The sequence below is a fragment of the Panulirus ornatus genome, chromosome 69 (genome assembly GCF_036320965.1).
Source record: "Panulirus ornatus isolate Po-2019 chromosome 69, ASM3632096v1, whole genome shotgun sequence".
Lineage (NCBI taxonomy): Eukaryota > Metazoa > Arthropoda > Malacostraca > Decapoda > Palinuridae > Panulirus > Panulirus ornatus.
In genome coordinates, this window is record NC_092292.1 from 19,514,977 (window position 1) to 19,532,482 (window position 17,506).

General features: G+C 49.3%; 1 protein-coding gene across 7 annotated transcripts in view; it reads left to right on the forward strand.

Annotated features, from left to right (window-relative positions):
- LOC139747680 (transforming protein p54/c-ets-1-like) overlaps positions 1–17,506 on the forward strand; it is a 268,848-nt gene that overhangs the window by 49,126 nt on the left and 202,216 nt on the right. Inside the window, exon 1 of one of the 7 annotated variants that reach the window (XM_071660264.1) lies at positions 3,432–3,726. The exons of the other annotated variants lie outside the window; for them this stretch is intronic. The gene's annotated coding sequence lies outside the window, so the exon portion shown is untranslated. Of the gene's footprint in view, positions 1–3,431; positions 3,727–17,506 lie in introns of those variants that run through there. 7 annotated transcript variants of the gene reach the window in all.

The window sequence follows — 17,506 nt, forward strand, 5'->3', positions numbered from 1 at the left end:
CCAGCCCTCACCGCACCACCATCTGGCCCGGCGTACCACAGGGATGGCGTCTGCAGAAACGTATTCTGTGACTCGAAACCGAGAGGCAACAGCTCCTCTCCCGATCATGGGACCACCTGCCACAGCTGTGGTGCCCAGTGCGGCTGTGACACACACACACACACACACACACACACACACACACACACACAAGTCGTCTCTAAGGAGGTGTCAAAGTCAACTCCCGTCTCTCCACGACCAGTTGCTTTCTGTACTTCCTTTCTTCTTTGGTCTAAAGCCGAAGCTGTCACTTGGCCCTGTGCCTGGGTTGCAAGGTGTGGACCAGGGAGGACCAGGTCAGACCTGGATGGAGTAAGAGTAGTTTGAGCTTTTGAGTTTTGAAATATTCTTTGTCTAGATACACATAGTCAAAGCATTTCGTTGAGAGTATGGGTGGGAATGGGTACGACTTGAGGACCAAGGTAAGGTTTCGAGGACTTGGAATGAACCAATCAAGACCAGGTAGAACCAGGTACCAGCTCGAGGGTCAGGTAGGGTTTGGAGGACCTGGGATGGACTGATCAAGACCTGGTAAAACCAGGTACCGACTCGAGGATCAGGAAGGGTTTGAAGGACCTGAGATGAAACCTTTTAAGACCAGGTAGAACCAGGTACCAACTCAAGAATTCGTTAGGGTTAAGAGAACCTGAGTTGGACCAGGTAGGACCAGCAGCAGCAGTGGCAGATACCAGACCACAGTGACCCGCCCACCAACTGTACCTCCCACCATCTGTGTGGCAGCGCCCGCCCACCACCTGTCATGGCTCGGTCTGCAGCTCACACTCCTGCATCTCTCTCCCTGCCCCAACCCTGTACACAGCTGCAGCTCATATCTTGCCCCTCTCCCTCCCTCCCTCCCTCTCTCACATAGTCATCTTTCACGTCTGCTTCTCTTGCATCTGTTCCTCCTCACACCTGCGTCTCCCGAAGCTTCTATCTCTCTCTTGCATTTCTCACACCTGCGCCTCTCACAGTCTTTTAACTCTGTTTTCTGTGCTTTTTACAGCTGCGTCCATCATGCCTGAAACTCTCGCACCTTCTGTTTCCACACCTGTATTTCACACATGGTCACCTCTCATGCCTGCGTACCATAGATATATATACCCAAACTCCTTTAACTTCTACACATTTCGCGTGCCTGTCTTCCTACAACCTACTTCCTCCCCACATGTCTAGTTTCAGAAACAATTAATCTTGAATACAATCCAATCCCATTTGTACCGTGTTTACCACCCTGCCTCCAAAGCATGTTAAAAGACTCGCCGAAAACAAGATGGGAGACAAAAAACAAGCCTACGGAACTCCATTAGGAAAGATAACACCCAGCCCAAACATACCCTGCTCCACCGGCGTGTCTCCCTCCTCAGACCTGCTGTTGGCCCGTCCATACTCGATTGCTAATTAAAGAAGATTACTCCGGAGGGTTACCGCCTTATTACCAGCTGGTCAGGCGCTTCCGTGTGTGTGTGTGTGTGTGTGTGTTGAGATTTCGTACTGACCCCTCGCGGTCATGTTAGGGGTGAGGGGAACACGTAGACAGACACACAGACAGGCAGTGTCTGGCGAGGTCGGCAAAGCGGGTCAGCTGTTTGGTTTCACCCAAGAGACAACCCTCGGGCGAAATATCAGCTGGTGGAGCTTAATATCAAGGGCTCTCTCTCTCTCTCTCTCTCTCTCTCTCTCTCTCTCTCTCTCTCTCAGGGGTGTGAGCTAGCTCATGTAGCCATGTTTGGTGTCTGATGCGGTGATGGGACTGATGTCATGCGCTGCCTGTGTGTGACGTACGAATGTGGAGCGTTTTCAGGAACAGCGCACGCACGTGCAGCGGGTGTTGATCAAGGAAGAAAATGAAAAGATTATGTGACTTGTGGAACGGTAGGAAAGCTTGAAGGACGAAGTGGAGCCTGGCTTGGGTTAGGTCCACACGAATGATGATGATGATAATGATAATAATAATAATAATGATAATCAATAATAGCATTAATAGCAATAATAGCAATATATAATGAGTATGATAATGACAGTGATACCCATGCGGTATCATACCTTACAGAAATTATCTACAGAATGGTGATAATGGTTATAATGATAATGATAATAACAATGAAAATAATGTTAATGATAATAAAAATTCTATTGATAATTATACAGATCTCCCCAGAGCCCGCACTGTTTGAACTCCTGACTTGAAAATACAACAGCTTGTGATCCAGTGTTCTCTCTCTGTCTTGCGGGTTTTCACTGGGCCATTTACTCAGAATCTGAGGCAATATTGTTTTTGAGGAGTTTTGTCCAACTATGTTGACCGTGTGTAGATCTCTTAAGAGGAACACTGAAAATATTGTCGGTCCTGCAAGTATAGAGTTTAAATGCCAGTGTGAAAATAATGCCAGTTCTGGGACGTTTTTTTTTTGTACTAGAACGTGTGTGTGTGTGTGTGTGTGTGAGTGGAGGGGGAGGGCTACCTTGAGGAACGCTATGTTGATAGTGTAGGTTTTGTGCCGTGCTGAAAAACAGAATGTAATTATCATTCTTTACGATGAGTTCTCGACTTTGTCTTCCTCATTTCTTGCTGAGCCTCACAACCTCTGGTGGTTCTTATGAGACGCCGTGGGTCCTCCTCGAGGTCTCCCTCCCTCGATCTGAAGACACTGGAAAACAATGATTCCTTCTGCTGAAACTTGACGCTCGCGCCAGTATCCACCATGCCCATATTCCTCCACCGAGATCTAGTGTCTTTTGGAACATAGCACCACACTGTCCCTCCCCCCCCAACTCCTCCACCAGCCCAGCCCTCACCACCCTCCCCAAACCCCCATGAAAAGTGAGTACGGTCTATCCCCACACTCCCTCCTCCCCCTCCACCACCAACCCAGCCTGTAAACCGTCTCTTCTTTCCCTTATCCTTTGTTAAGCCCTCCTTGTTCCATTTAAATTCCCTCCCACAACGATGGGAGAGGCCTGGTGTCGGAAACCACCACGGCCTACAGCATTACGCCGAGTAGAAAGTGATTCAGTTAATGCATGAAGTCAGTGTTTGTGGAGCGGAGTACCGGAGAGATTTAGGTTATAACGCTTTTTGCCCAGGGAAGCCCCCTTGTGGATGTTTGGTCTCAGCTGTTTCCCCAAGGCCGAGATGCAGACTTGGGATCAGGTGGCCGCGGCCGCAATCTCTTCAACTCGGAACCTTTTATTCAACATTCTAAGACACGTGCACATCCGGTTCGATTCGATTAATCGACTCTATAACCGATTGTGGGAATACATATATTCGGTTCTCTGACGTCGTCCGTATGCACGGGGTCGTAGAAATAGGACAAAAAGCACGAAGGTGCAACTTTCGCAGCGTCTTACTGAGAGGAACTCTAGCGAGCCTCAATCGTCAAGTGTCCGGCGCGGGCACAGCAGTGAAGTGATTCCACCAGCAACGACTGTGATTCCCCTCCTCCCCTCCCCCAACCCCCTGTCGTGATTCTCAACAGTGATTCCCATGTGTGATGATCCAGTGTGGTTCTACCAGTCATAGCGACAGTGAGGGCATGTGCTGTATTGGTGAAATAAAGCAGTGATGCGCTGGTGATACTACGTAGCAGCCCAAGTTGTGTATTGCATGATTAGAGTAATACCGAGAAATTTGCAGTGATTTGATATCCTATTTCTACACGCACAGGGACCAGGGACCGCAGTGTAAGTAGACATGACATTTATCTTTACTTTTTCAAGCTGTAAACCTTATTTTGAACGTGGTATAAACAATGATTTGAACGACACGACTGGGCAGATTGCCTGAGAAACGTGTAAACTAGCATTGTCGGTAGTTTAGTGGTGGGGCAGACTGACAACTAGGCATATATATATATATATATATATATATATATATATATATGCAGTAGAGGTGTGTTATTTGACTGTGATGTGAAACTACCATGATATGAGGTACCTCTTACATACATTTGAGCGTTTGTTTTGGCAAAGCAGGTAGTTTCACCTGCACTTAACGTTCCACCACTTGTTTTGTGAGCTGAGTTGATGCAGATAGAAGCAGTATGACGTGTGTGTGTGTGTGTGACCCCATGAACGAGAGAGGTGGGGGGAGGGGGGCAAGTCTGACCTTGGTCGCCGGGCTCTGCGTCACGATGGCACCCACCACTTGAGGCTAGGTCAGCTCCACCGGCCGGGGTCACGCCTCCTGACCCTGCCTGGGCTTAGCTTCTCTCCTCCTCCACTAGGGTCGCTGTGTACGTAATTTCTACCTGGGCGCGGATTCGTATGGTTGTGTCTGTGGTCCCCCTGTTGTAGTGACGGGTGTTGTGAGTGTCCGTACTTGTGTTCTTGACCTCTCGTACGATCTAGATAAAGAAAAATATATTCCAACGTTAAACAGACGTGGGACCTCTGCGTTGCGATGATAGAGCAACGGAATTTGGGTTATGCCGGCGGTCTGGGAACGGTTGAATTATGTCATTACTTGCGCACGCGCGTGCACACAAGCACGCGCACGCAAGCAACCAGGGGCTATAACAAGACATTAAGCAAGAAAATGATTAGAAAGGATATTCAGCCGTGTCTTTTTAGCATCACATTAGATGATTGGATTAAGCTGTTTAGTATTATGAATGGTGATGCTATACAAACGTCCAAAATAGTGTATAATTACAGAGAAAACTCGAGATGTGGTCCCACAATTGTAGAACTTCCTCCACGTATAGATAGATAATTACATTCACACGCGCGCTCGAACACGTACGTTGAAGCACACAGACACGCGCACACAGACGCACTAAAGAGAGGGCTGTTTGGTCTGTGTGTTTCTGGACTGCCAGAAAGCATTTGACACTGTCCCTTACGGGATGCTCATTAAGAAGCTGGATCACCAGGCAAGAATCGAGGGGGAAGGTTCCGATGATGACCGGGAGATAATGTCGGTGGAAGGGAAAGAACTCTGATGAAGTCTTCTCCAAGAGGGTCGAGGTCACCAGCGGAGTGCCACAGGGATCTGCTTTGCTACCATGAATCTTCTTGATCTACGCAAAGGTCATAAGGGAGGTGAAAACCGTGGAGGATTGCATCAGCAAACAAGGGGACCTAGAGAGACTCCGAAGTTATTCCGATACATCGAGTGATGAAATTCAACCCCGAGTAAATGTACGTTGATGAGCATGCGCCACGCGGGGAAAGAAGACCTCGCTATGAATATCGTCTTGCAGGAAATAAAGCGCGTGAGAGAAACGTGGGAGTCGACATCGTCCACAACCTGTCAACGGGGTCCACTTTCGGAGAATTAGTTGGAGACGAGCTGTCTGGTGGCCTATATGAGAACTGCACTCAATACCATTGAAAAGAAATGCTTAGGAGGCTGTACACACCTTGCATGAAGCCAGAATCAGAGTATGCTATTCAAGTTTGGTCAACGCACGTAAAGAAGCACAGAGCCAGTCGAGAAGGTCCAGATGATGGCAACAAATACAGTACCAAAATTAAGACACTGGAGTTAGAGGGAAAGTTTTGAGGCCTTAAATTTGGCCACCATGGAAGAGAGAAGAGTGAGGGGCGGCCTGATCACAACCATTGTTTTTTTTTTTTTTTTTTTTAACCAGTGTGATGACGCACACAGTGAACAGTTCATCAAAAGATGTAGAGATAGAACAACCAGAGGACAACATGAAACTGAGCAAGAAAGTTGTGAAAAATGGAAAGATGGACGTTTTCATAGTATGGTAGCGGTGGAGGAATAGAGTGAACATGAAAAAAGAAAATGCCCACAACGAATAGGAATTTCAGAAGTTGTGTGATAGTAGAGAAGGTTCAAGAGATGGGGACCCACAGGTGTAAAACTCCCTCTCCATTCATTACGGATGATTGGGTAATTACTGACAAGTGATTACGCATGCATACACACGCTCATGTATATAAACATACGAAATACGAAAAATACACAACCATACATGCATACATACATACATATACACAGAGGTTGGGTTCCCTTTTTCTGACGCGAATAAACTTCTGATTTCCTAATACTCTGATATACAGCCGCACACAACATCGACACATGAAACGTGTGTATAACACAGGGTGGGTGTGTGTCATGCATTCCCTGGGCAATGGTGGAGAATTAATCTGAGACTGAACAGGATGATGCTTGTGGCCTGCAGGTGCCTACTTACGTGGGTGATGTGGTGGTGTTGGTTGAGAGGGTGTGGTAATGGTAGCTGCCCTGGCCCCACGACGCACTCGCATGCCTCCCACCTGAAGCGCTTACCTGTCCCACGCACTCTCCTGGCTCCAGCCTCATGCACTTACTGACCTGTCATGTCCGCCTTTCTACGCACTCACCTTCTCTGCTCCTGCTCGGAGTGCAGATTTGATACACCAGGAGACCCATATAAAGGGGACCTAGGGCTACATGATATATAGTTTCAAATTAATAATTTTCTAAATAGAGACACGTAGCCCAGTGGTGTGATATTGTGGATGAAGGAAATATATCTGTGGAGGCAAGCACAGAGCGTTCACTGAATACAAAACATGGACATGGGAGGATGACATGTGGGCTCGGATTGGTCCCAGTCTCTCTCTCTCTCTCTCTCCCCTGGTGGCAGGGCGTGCTCCGCACCGCGCCATCTCATCCTCCCTCCGATTCGCAGGGTAAATTGTAGTGTGTGTGTGTGTGTGTCATGGAGGAGGGCTGGACATAACTGCCCTAGATGATGATTGCCAACGCCCAGGGGAGACCAGTCACGCTCTGTCGTACAGAGTGTCACTCTGACACACACACACACACACACACACACACACACACACACACACACACGCTGAGTACGTTCATTCATACTAGCGGGGGTTTACGCACTTACACTCGGATTCATGCTCGTAGATGGCTCATTTCATACTCGCTGCCAGTGTGATCACTGCTTGCGGACATGCCCACAGTAGCGTCAATCAGCTGTTGTACTCGCGCTCCATACGAGGCTGCGTCGAGTACCCTGAGGTGAGCGCCCCTCACAACGAATAACCCCTTGACCTCTGCCCTGTCATGCGCAGTCGGACGGACATTAATGAATTTTATGAAACTCTACGGACATGATTCTAGGATGAGTCGTACTCCGTTAATGAAGAAGATACTACTCATATTACTGCTACTAATGATTATTATCATTATTATTATAATGATAAATATGATAATGATACCTGTGTTGAGCGCTTCTTGATAGATGGTGGAAGAGGAACCGAGGATGATCTTGTATACATTGTGCTGCACGTTATGAAGCAGCTCGTGTGGTGTGGTGGGCGGGGAGGAACACCGGTCACGGGGGAGGAATATGTCAGTCTGGAAAGAATGCAAATCTGATGGAAGTTGAAAGCTGTCTCGAGTCGGTGAAGAAGATTTAGATGTAACCTGGGAGATTTGATGACTGTACTGATGTGTTCCTTCCAGCTCAGTCTGCCATCGAAATTGACACAGAGGAGAGGTTGTAGGACTGAACACCCAGGAAGGGGCTGAGAACCCTAGTAGTAGTATGGTGTAAGAAACGAATATAAGCTTGGCGGACTGAACGCCCTGGTTGGGGGCTACGGGGCTAGTGAGACAGCAGGGGTGTGGGAGAGGGTTGGAAGCAAGGCCGACCTGCCTGACTGCGATGTACGTTCAGTTGATGATGGCTTTGTTGGTGGTGGATCCACTCCTGGTGGCTGATAAGGGTGTCCTGTGGTCGATGTCATCGCTGATGCCAACGGTAGAGTGGTCGACGTACATCAGCGGAGCAGATGCGTCCGATCAGGGCATTATCCCTGTAAGGACAAAGAAACACAAGGGACCCATCTTCATGCCCTGCAGGACGCCACAGGTGAGGGACTGGGAAGTGAAATTGGCTCCTTAGGACTGTACAGCGCGTGTGAGTGTGTGTGTGTATAGGGAGGCAGGACAAGGAGGTGAGGAAGTGTTGGTGGGGCAAGAGACAGAGAGAGAGGGAGGGCTGGCGGTGGTCGCACGACCTGTAATGCAGCCATGCAGAACAACGACGCTGGTCACAGCATTTCTTAATTCTGCTCACCACGCCTCCACTGCTCACTGCCCTTACCACGCCTCCACTCCCCGCCGCCCTCACCACGCCTCCACTGCTCACTGCCCCTACCACACCTTTACTACCCGCGACTGGCTCGGAACCTGTGGCCTCCTCAGTCATCACCCCTGTTGCCGTGCATGCCTCCTGGTGCCCTCCAGCGCACACCTTCTAAGGCAGACTTGTCAGTACACGCCCTCCGAGGCGCACCTACCAACACATGCCCTCTACGGCAGAACTATCAGTACATGCCCTCCGAGGCGAACTGCCAAGTACACGCCCTACCAGTCTCGTTCACCAGCATACGCCCTCCGAGGCGCACTGCCAGTACACGCCCTCTCAGGTGCACCTGCCAGTTCAGGCCTCGCCACACAGTGCTATACTGTGTCTGGCATTAGAGATGAAAACCACGCAAGCTTTGCCAAGCCTCACGCCATGTTGGTTCACCCTAAACGCCATACTGGGGTCACCCCACGCCCTACAGGGGTCACCCCACGCCTACACACCATACTGGGCTCAGCCCACGCCCTGCATGCCATACTGGGCTCAGCCCACGCGTCACACGGCTAGCTAGGCTCAGCCCACGCCCTGCATGCCATGCAGAACTCACCCCACATACCATACTGAGGTCACCCCCATGTCTCATGTTATGCTGGGTCTCATCCCACGTCCCGCACTCTGGGCTGGGCTCACCTCGTGTTCCACACGCTGAGCTCATTCCGCTCTCTCCCGTCAACACCAGGCTGTTGCTACCAGTAAATGCCAAGGCTGGTGGTAATCAGAGGTATTGCAGAGTATTGCATGATGGTAATTCATTATAAGAAATGACGGATCGTATATATATATATATATATATATATATATATATATATATATATATATATATATATATATATATATATATATATATTGCTCATCACAAGGAGACAGAAATGCTGAAATCGATTATATTTTATAATATGACGTCGCTGATATGGATATGTGTATGGTAAAGTCACTCAGAACATTTCATTTACAGATGCAATTCTCCAACAATCGTGTGTGTGTGAGTTTATATTCACATTCTTGATGCTCAGTTGCTGCGTTTACATACATAGTTTTCCACCCCGTCACTGCTTAAGATTTACACGGCATTTGTTATATTGTGTTGGTGTAAACGATATACATAAGAGTTTTGTTTACACGCTGGTTACGTTCTGTGTACACAACACTCTCGTGTGTGTTTGTGTGTATGTGTGTGTGTGTGTGTGTGTGTGTGTGTGTGTGCAGGGAGGCACCCACCCACCTGCAGGGCTGCCAACAGTGACCGGAACTGCGTTTCCTAGACTGGGTGTAGATGGGTGACGGTGTCCATGAGCAGCAACAGCTGCGCCACCCCTTGTCCGACCGTGCCCACGCATGTCTGCTGCCTGCCCTTGTCCCTGTCCCTGTCTGCTCTTGCCCTCATCTACCCTCCAAGCTCTTGCCCTGATCGTCCCTAGCATCGTATAGCTGGCCTAGACGGAGTGTCAACCGTAGATACTTAACATTTTCCCTGGGGAGTAGCTCTAAGGCTCTGCTGGTCTGCCGCGCTCCTGCCCTAGACTGCCTACGATCTTGGCACGTTTCCTGCGCCAGCCTGTGCTGCAGGCCTGGGCTGCTGCTGAAGGAGACCAGCAGGTTGCTGCAGGCTGGCCGCAAGGGGCTCGCCTTCAGCCCCACAACGAACATCTATCGGCGATTCAGTGTGTGACTCACGCGCAGTAATCCTGCCGCTCACACACTTTGGCAACTCTCGTTTCTTAACTGTAAATATAGAAACGCGTAAAGAGGTGTCACTCGCATAACGTTTTCTAGTAACTTACGAAAGAACACGAGGTTAGTAGTCAGTAGGAGCATGTAAATGGAAGATTACCCTCAAGACAGCGGTAGTACGTTGTATAATCTGGATTCCTAATGTAGTATTGGCACCTCAATCTGTGATTCATTCACAAGTTTGAAGATAAAATGTCCAGTTAGTGATTGATTTATCTCCTGTCTCGCCTTGAGGCCTTGAACTTCGAGATCGTATTCGTATATAATATTCGCCCTGCAAGGGTGTTTCCGAACCGCTTTATGACGCCTGGTTCGGCCCTGACGACGATTCGAACCGTAGAGCAGTGATCACCAGTGGGCAAAATCGTCGTACTCACTCGCCCATTCACAAGGCAGGTTGGTCGGGAGGAGGTACCCTGCGGCGGGGGGCCCGCCTGCTCATGTGGGGCAGCGTTGAAACCCCGGCCGGGCATGGCCACTCTCTCTCTCTCTCTCTCTCTCTCTCTCAGGGGAAGATTTAAGGTACGTCCAATACACGGTTCGTTAGATCTCTCTCTCTCTCTTGAGTCTCACTGACTGAAATAATGGTCAAAGTTTGCGGTATGTTCAGGAACTGATGAGGGATTTAAAAAAAAAAAAGGTCGTTTTCTTATGTAATTATATACGTATTTTTGGTCGATCAAGAGAAATCGACATTCCGTTTCCTCTCCTGGATGATGTCAGTGGCTGGATGCCTCCTCCCAGGGCCCTGTGGTGAGGCGGGGGGGCTCAGGCAGAGGTGGTGTTGGGGGGTGAGGGGGGGCACGGGAAAGATCAAGACCTCTGTGGAGGCAGTAGGCCAACGGGAGAGAGAGAGAGAGAGAGAGAGAGAGAGAGAGAGAGAGAGAGAGAGAGAGAGAGAGAGAGAGAGAGATAGCATGATGTGAGGGTTAGGTGATTGGCCGTGGATGGTTAACTGGGGAGAAAGCACTGGACACATAAGAGGAGGGAAGGTTGTTAAGATGACAACGAATTTAACTTTGTAGGGGAGAGAAAGAGATAGATAAGAATAGTGTAGTGTGTGTGTGTGTGTGTGTGTGTGTGTGTGTGTGTGTGTGCGCTCAGGGAAAGTTGTAGCAAGGAGGGGTTGGTACGGGCGGCTGCGTCTGTCCTCCTTCATTGTTGCCTACCATCACTACCCTCACCACCTACCGCCACAGTATACAGTAACGGGAAAGTTGTTTTGTTACTATGCAGCCATTAGGGGAGCGTCGCAGCGCGTGCAGTGCGGCGCGCGTGCGTGTGTGTGTGTGTGTGGGAGAGAGAGAGAGAGAGAGAGAGAGAGAGAGAGAGAGAGAGAGAGAGAGTGCCTGTGAAGGGAGAGTGAAGTGAGCAGAGAGAGGGAGGGAGGGATGGAGGTAGTGGGGGACAGAAGCCGTCACCCACAAGGCTGCCTCCCCCTCCACACACACACACACACACCACCCCTGCACCGGCCACTACTGCCACCACCACTACCCTGGTCCTTGCCACTACCCTGTTCCCTGCCACTATCGTTGTCCCTGCCACCATTACCCTCCGTTGGTTTGGAACATATCCGCCACCACCCTTGATCCCTGCCACCACTACCACCAGTTTCCTGGTCTCTGCCACCAGACACACATACACACTCAGACTCACACAAACACACACGCCCTGCTCTCCAGTGATGAAACCTTCTGTCGTCAATTATATGTTCGTAAAACTGCCGTTACCTCTCGTTATCCAAACATCCGATAATTATTATTTAGATACTCATTATCTACCCACAAACAGTTGGCTCGGTAATCAGTGCCATTAACATGGAGCAAGATAACTGACCACTGAGTCAGAGGACGGGTGGCAGTGATCCAGTTTTTTCCCTCTTGTTGTCCCAGTTATCGAATACCAGACGAAATGATCGATATATAATTTGCGTCTTAGTCATCCGCTGATGGTGACGTGTTTAGGGTCAGATGCTGGGAGGGAGGGGATGGGGGGTGGGGGGGTGGACTTGCTGAGGTAAATTGGGTCGAGAGATTCGTTAAGAACGAGGGATGCGTCACGGGATGTGCCGGGATGATGCCTTAGGTCGATTGTCTTCGCGTTGTTACTGTAGGTTGTCACGGCACTAGGGGGCAGTCTGACGCTCGGGGCAAAAATAGTGGTTTCAGCCCATCACGAATTTCCTCAAGCCTTCTTACATTGTAGGAGCAGTAGTGCTGGTAACGGGAAGATCAGCGATAGTAGTAAAAGTAGTAGTGATAGGAGTAGCAGCAGTAGAAGTAGTCGTGCAATAGTAGTAGTAGTAGTGGTGGTAGTAGTAAAGGTGGTAGTATAGTAATTTGTCGAGGTGTATATACATAATCCTCGCAAGTAAACCGCACGACACGTCTCGCATGATACTAGATTGTCCTACGGTGAGCGCCACGCGCTAGTCTCGCCTCTTGGGAAAAAATTCTTGTGGCAAGCGATTGCAAATAAGTACTTCCGTGCCCTCCCCCCTTCTCTCTCTCTCTCTCTCTCTCTCTCTCTCTCTCTCTCTCTCTCTCTCTCTCTCTCTCTCTCTCTCTCTCTCTCCTCCATCCACGAATGTCCTTCAACATGTATATTCAACATCGCAACTTATTAGAAAAAAACGAAAAAAAAATGCTAACACAAAGTGCTGCTATTCCGTATGATTTAGTTTAAAAAGAAAAACAAACCTGCACGAAATATGTTCGGGAACATCACTTTTCACTAACCTCGTTGACCTTCACGTCGTTAGTCAACGAGGGTGCCAAAGAAAATATTTTTACCCCCCCTCCACCTCTCACTCTGGTCTCACGCGTCCTGGACGCCAAGGTGCCAGCAAGATGTAGCACGTTAGATACGCGGACACGAAGCGGACTGGTGACACAGTGGCTGCTCACCTGTGAGACAGTCACCTGGTCAAAGACGCAAGATTCACGGACGACGCTCCAGCATCTCCTCCTCGGGGGGATGACCCAGACACAGAACAGTTCATGATGCCTATATACACTGGAGCAGTTGAAGATAACACTGTCTCATAACGTGGGGCGCCTAACAGTAATGTGGAGGGGATGTCCCTTTTGTGTTACAGATTATCACCGGAGACGATATGGTCATGTTGTGTGGACTGGGGCATGACCAGCCATGTTGTATGGACTGGGGCATGACCAGCCATGTTGTGTGGACTGGGGCGTGACCAGGTTGTTGTTTAGTCGGTGGGATGTAACGTATACAGCTGAAGCCTCGTTCAGGGGGAGATCATGACTTCAGAGGCCCAGACCCCCTCTGAATACGGAGTACATTTTCAGCTCTGAATTGGTCGCCAATCACAAGAGGTCCTTATTGTAAGATGAGCAACGTGGTCTTACGTCTTCAACGGCCATAATGTTACTGTCGTCGTAATGGAGTAAGACTCGCTGCTGCACTGATCATCCTGACTACATAGTCGTGATGGCTGGTACCGAACTACTTATAACCAGGTTGTAGACACAAGGTCGGGCACCTGGTCCGCTCTGTTTTTATGATGGTTTTTGTCCTTGTGTACTGCGAGGGGCATCTCTCTCTCTCTCCCTCTGCCTCACATTCGCCCTGTGAGCTTCCTTCCTTCATCCCTTGCTCTGTTACTTCCTTCCTTCCATCTGACTATCATTGTCACACACACACACACACACACACACTGTTGTACATATACTAGGAACACCAACAGAAGTCTGAGTTCTCCATGGTAGCAGGACTCGTACTGTATGAGGCATCAAGGGATCGGTGGCTAAACCAAAAAACATCACTGAAGAGTCTTGTTCGTAGATGAACCTCTTGCAAACGATGATCCATGAAACTAGAATGAATCGTTCACAGATAGCTTCACTAACCCCTACATCCAGGAACCTTATATGAAAAGTAATGGTATGAATCATACCATACATGCTTATGGGCTACATCGTAGCAGGCGACACTTAACCACTGAAAAAAAAAAAAAAAAAAAGAACGGGAAGGAGTTGGGCAGTGGGGGCACTTGGACGGCGGCGAGTCGGCCGGCCTCCCCCTAAGTCAGTACTGACACATCATCCCCGGCAGTATCAGCTGGCTGCCCCATCACCAGCAACGCGCCTCACCCGCTCCCTAATGCAATTACCCTCACTGAGGAACTTGTGCTGTGGCGAAACTTGGCCGTCGAGCTGACGCAGGAAGGTAGACGGGAGTCAAGGTTATCTTAGTACACGACCACATCTTGGTGCTATGCTGCTGTCGTTAAGCTGGGCCCGACCCACCCCAAAAGAAAGGGTCTTGTCTTCTCGTCTTAATTCAACTTTGGATATTATTGTTCTGTACATGCTGACAGACCTCCTGTCTCAATGACAGCATGTTGTGCACCTCCTGTCGGGGATGTAGCGTAATGGTGCACACCTTCTGTCGTCTTCATCTCCTCTTTTGACCGGCGCCTGTCTTGGCTCTCCCATTTTGGAGGTCGGAACTCAAGCCACCTCACCCTTATGGATGTATGTTATCGATGGCCGTCTTGTCGTGGTCACATCCAGTCATGTTCGTTCACATAAACAGGCAGTAGGTTGTAGATAACAACCGCCCAGGGGGAAAATACTGCCACCCTGACTCGTAGGTAGTGAAGTGATGCTCCGAGACCCCATCTTATACCGTCCGTGGCAGTAGGTTGTAGACGGCAGCCGCCCAGGGAAACACTGCTCTGAAATGATACCTGTCACCACTTTCCGCCCTTCGCGTCCGGATTGCTCCTCTTACTCTCTGTGTCATCAAAATTTACGTTGTTTCTCAAATCGCCTTTCCTCTTGTCTTCTCTTTATCCTCTTTTTTTTTTCATTCTTATTTATTGTCTTATTGTGCCCCTTTTGATTCAAGGCCGGATTTTGATAAGGCTCAACTTGAGGTTTTTATAAAGCAAATCACTTCTTATCAAGGTTATCTTGATATAGATCACAATCCTGGCCATATCTTGACGTGGACATTAGACGTGGCCACCTCTTGACGTGGACGTCAGTCATGGCCACCTCTTGACGTGGAACGTCGTGACGACGCAATCACATCCTGTCATGATTATCTCTTTATCTTGAGCCACTTGTCGTTTTTACCTGCCGTTGTGGTCCCCTCCCACCCTCGTCAACGTGCTACATAATCGCACAACACACCAAGCTGCAGGTAGTGACTATACTCCTCGTTAGTGACTCCGTTTATTGAGTCTTATGACTTCCCTCCTTGTTCTTATTATCTCGTTCGTCTTCACATTGCTCTCGTTATTAAAGCTTAAATCTATTGTAAACCTTTTTTTTTTTTACATAAAGCTTAAGTGTGTGTAGGTCTTCAGCTTGTCAGCTAACCTACATTGTATAACCTACAAGTACAAGGGTGAATATCTAAACTTTTTTTTTTCCTTTGTTTGATCTTAAAAGCTGTAGGGACAAATACCTTGTTTTCTCCAATCGTCTACATGATCTTCCTCAGGTCAGAAGGACTACAGGGTCACGGACTCATGTTATGTGTCGGCTGGATAGCCACCGTTCCAGTGTTGTCACGGTTAATTACCTCTTAATTAATTATCGTGTTTACGTCTCCTCTAGTGACATAATTGTAGCTATATATTGGCCCGACTAACAGATATCGCCGGTCGTTAGTAATGATATGAAAACTAATTTTGTCTGGTGTGGTTCAGTTGTCAGGAGAATGTGGAGTGCGCCGTCCAGGGCTATAGGAGGAGGGGTGAGATGATCCTCTCGAAGTGTTAAGTCGTTTAGAAATGCCTTTCGTAAGTCCTGTGTGTGTGTGTGTGTGTGTGTGTGTGTGTGTGTGTGTGTCGAGAGCCTTGCAGTAGGCTGTGTTGTGTTGCGGGCGGGAGTCAGCACAGTATGGCTCCCAGTGTTGCTTTGTGATCCCTTCACCCCACACCCTGCTCACGTCTCGTCCACTCACCCATGTTCCACTAAACTGTTGCTGTTGGCGCTCCGCACGCTGCCTCTACAGCAACGTTTTTTTTTTTTCTTTGCCTCTCGCGGCCCTGTCTTCAGGGCAACTTCAGCTGCTGTAGGTGTTCTCCCCAAGACCATCTTCGCCAAGTCAACTTCAGTTTGCGTTCCTCACGTTACAACGTTCACCCCGATAACCTCCCTCCGTCCTGTCATCACTGCGTATAAATCTGTAGCAGTATGACTCCTTCGCTCAGCCACCTTAATTATTGATTATAACGAGGAGGTGTAGCAGTGGTAGAGTCACGCCTGAGAGAGCAGCGCAGGGCACATACATGTCCTTATGGCTTCCCTCTGTGCTACCTCACCCTGCATAGATCCGGAGTCGCATTTAATCGTACAGTAACGCCTTTATTTATTAGACCCGAGACCGCTGAACGCGTCTGTGTGATATTTTGTTGATTGATTTTTTTTTTTCATGATAAATGTCAGTTGTACAAAGTACAGGAATCCTCTGGGAAAAAATACTTCTAATTTGCTTGCTTCTCTATCTTCCATTCCCCTTCCTCATCAACCTTTTTCCTGCCATCTCTACCTAATCACTGACTCCTCCCCCCCCCCTCTCTCTCTCTCCACCCTTCCTCCTTCGTTGTCATCATCATTACCTCCTTTCTTCCTGCAGCGTCATCATCACCACCATCCCTCCTCCAGCAGCCTCGCCACTATCCCTTCCTCCAACAGCCCCATCTTCTCTCCTGCAGCTCTGTCAACCCACCTTCCCTCCTCCTGCTGCCCTACCTCTCATCCCTCCTTGCTGCACCATCCCCAAACCTACTCCCCTCCTTCCCTGGTGTCCGTCCACCCCCGTCATGATGAACACATAACCCCGGTGTCTCCCGCCTTCAGCTACAGTTCCCAGGGTCCACCATCGCAGCCCGAAGTCCTCAATGGCCGCCTCGTTCATTCAGATGCAGGAGGCGGCGGAGGAGGAGGGCGCCCGCCTGCGCCGTGGTTCTTATCAATGTCGACCACGGCCAGAAAAACCACCGGGGATGCCGTCTGGGTCCCTCCCCCCTCATCCCCAGCACCCCGGAGGCACTTGGCTATGGCCGTGGGAAGCTGGAAGGATCTCTTGCTTCATTCACAGTTACCTCCAGGATCCTGCTGACGAAGGGTGGGAGGGGGTGGAGGAGGAGGAGGAGGAGGAGGAAGGGAGAGGGGGTAGCCAGTCTGGTGGCACCACTCTCCCCCCTCCCTCCCTCCTTCCTCTGCCCTGGGGTTTTATCAGGGTCTGGGGGAGGGGAGGGGGAGGTGAGGTGAATGGAGTAGTTTTTGTTCAGTGTGTGTATGAGAGAGAGAGAGAGAGAGAGAGAGAGAGAGAGAGAGAGAGAGAGAGAGAGAGAGAGAGAGAGAGAGATGGGATTTATGTCAGGTGTCATTGTGTATGTGGTATAGGTGTAAACACACACACACACACACACACACACACCCACACCCTGCAGGCCGTCCCAGGAGCAGCACACAGTGTACGTGGCAGCATTAATATGCACATGGACAACCCGAGGCAGTGAACTTACACCTCCTTCGTTCGCAGCACCCCTCAGGCTCTCGTTCTGAAACCCGTTCCCCTGAAACCAGTCGCCTGAAAACCCGTCTGTTTAGTTTCCTTAA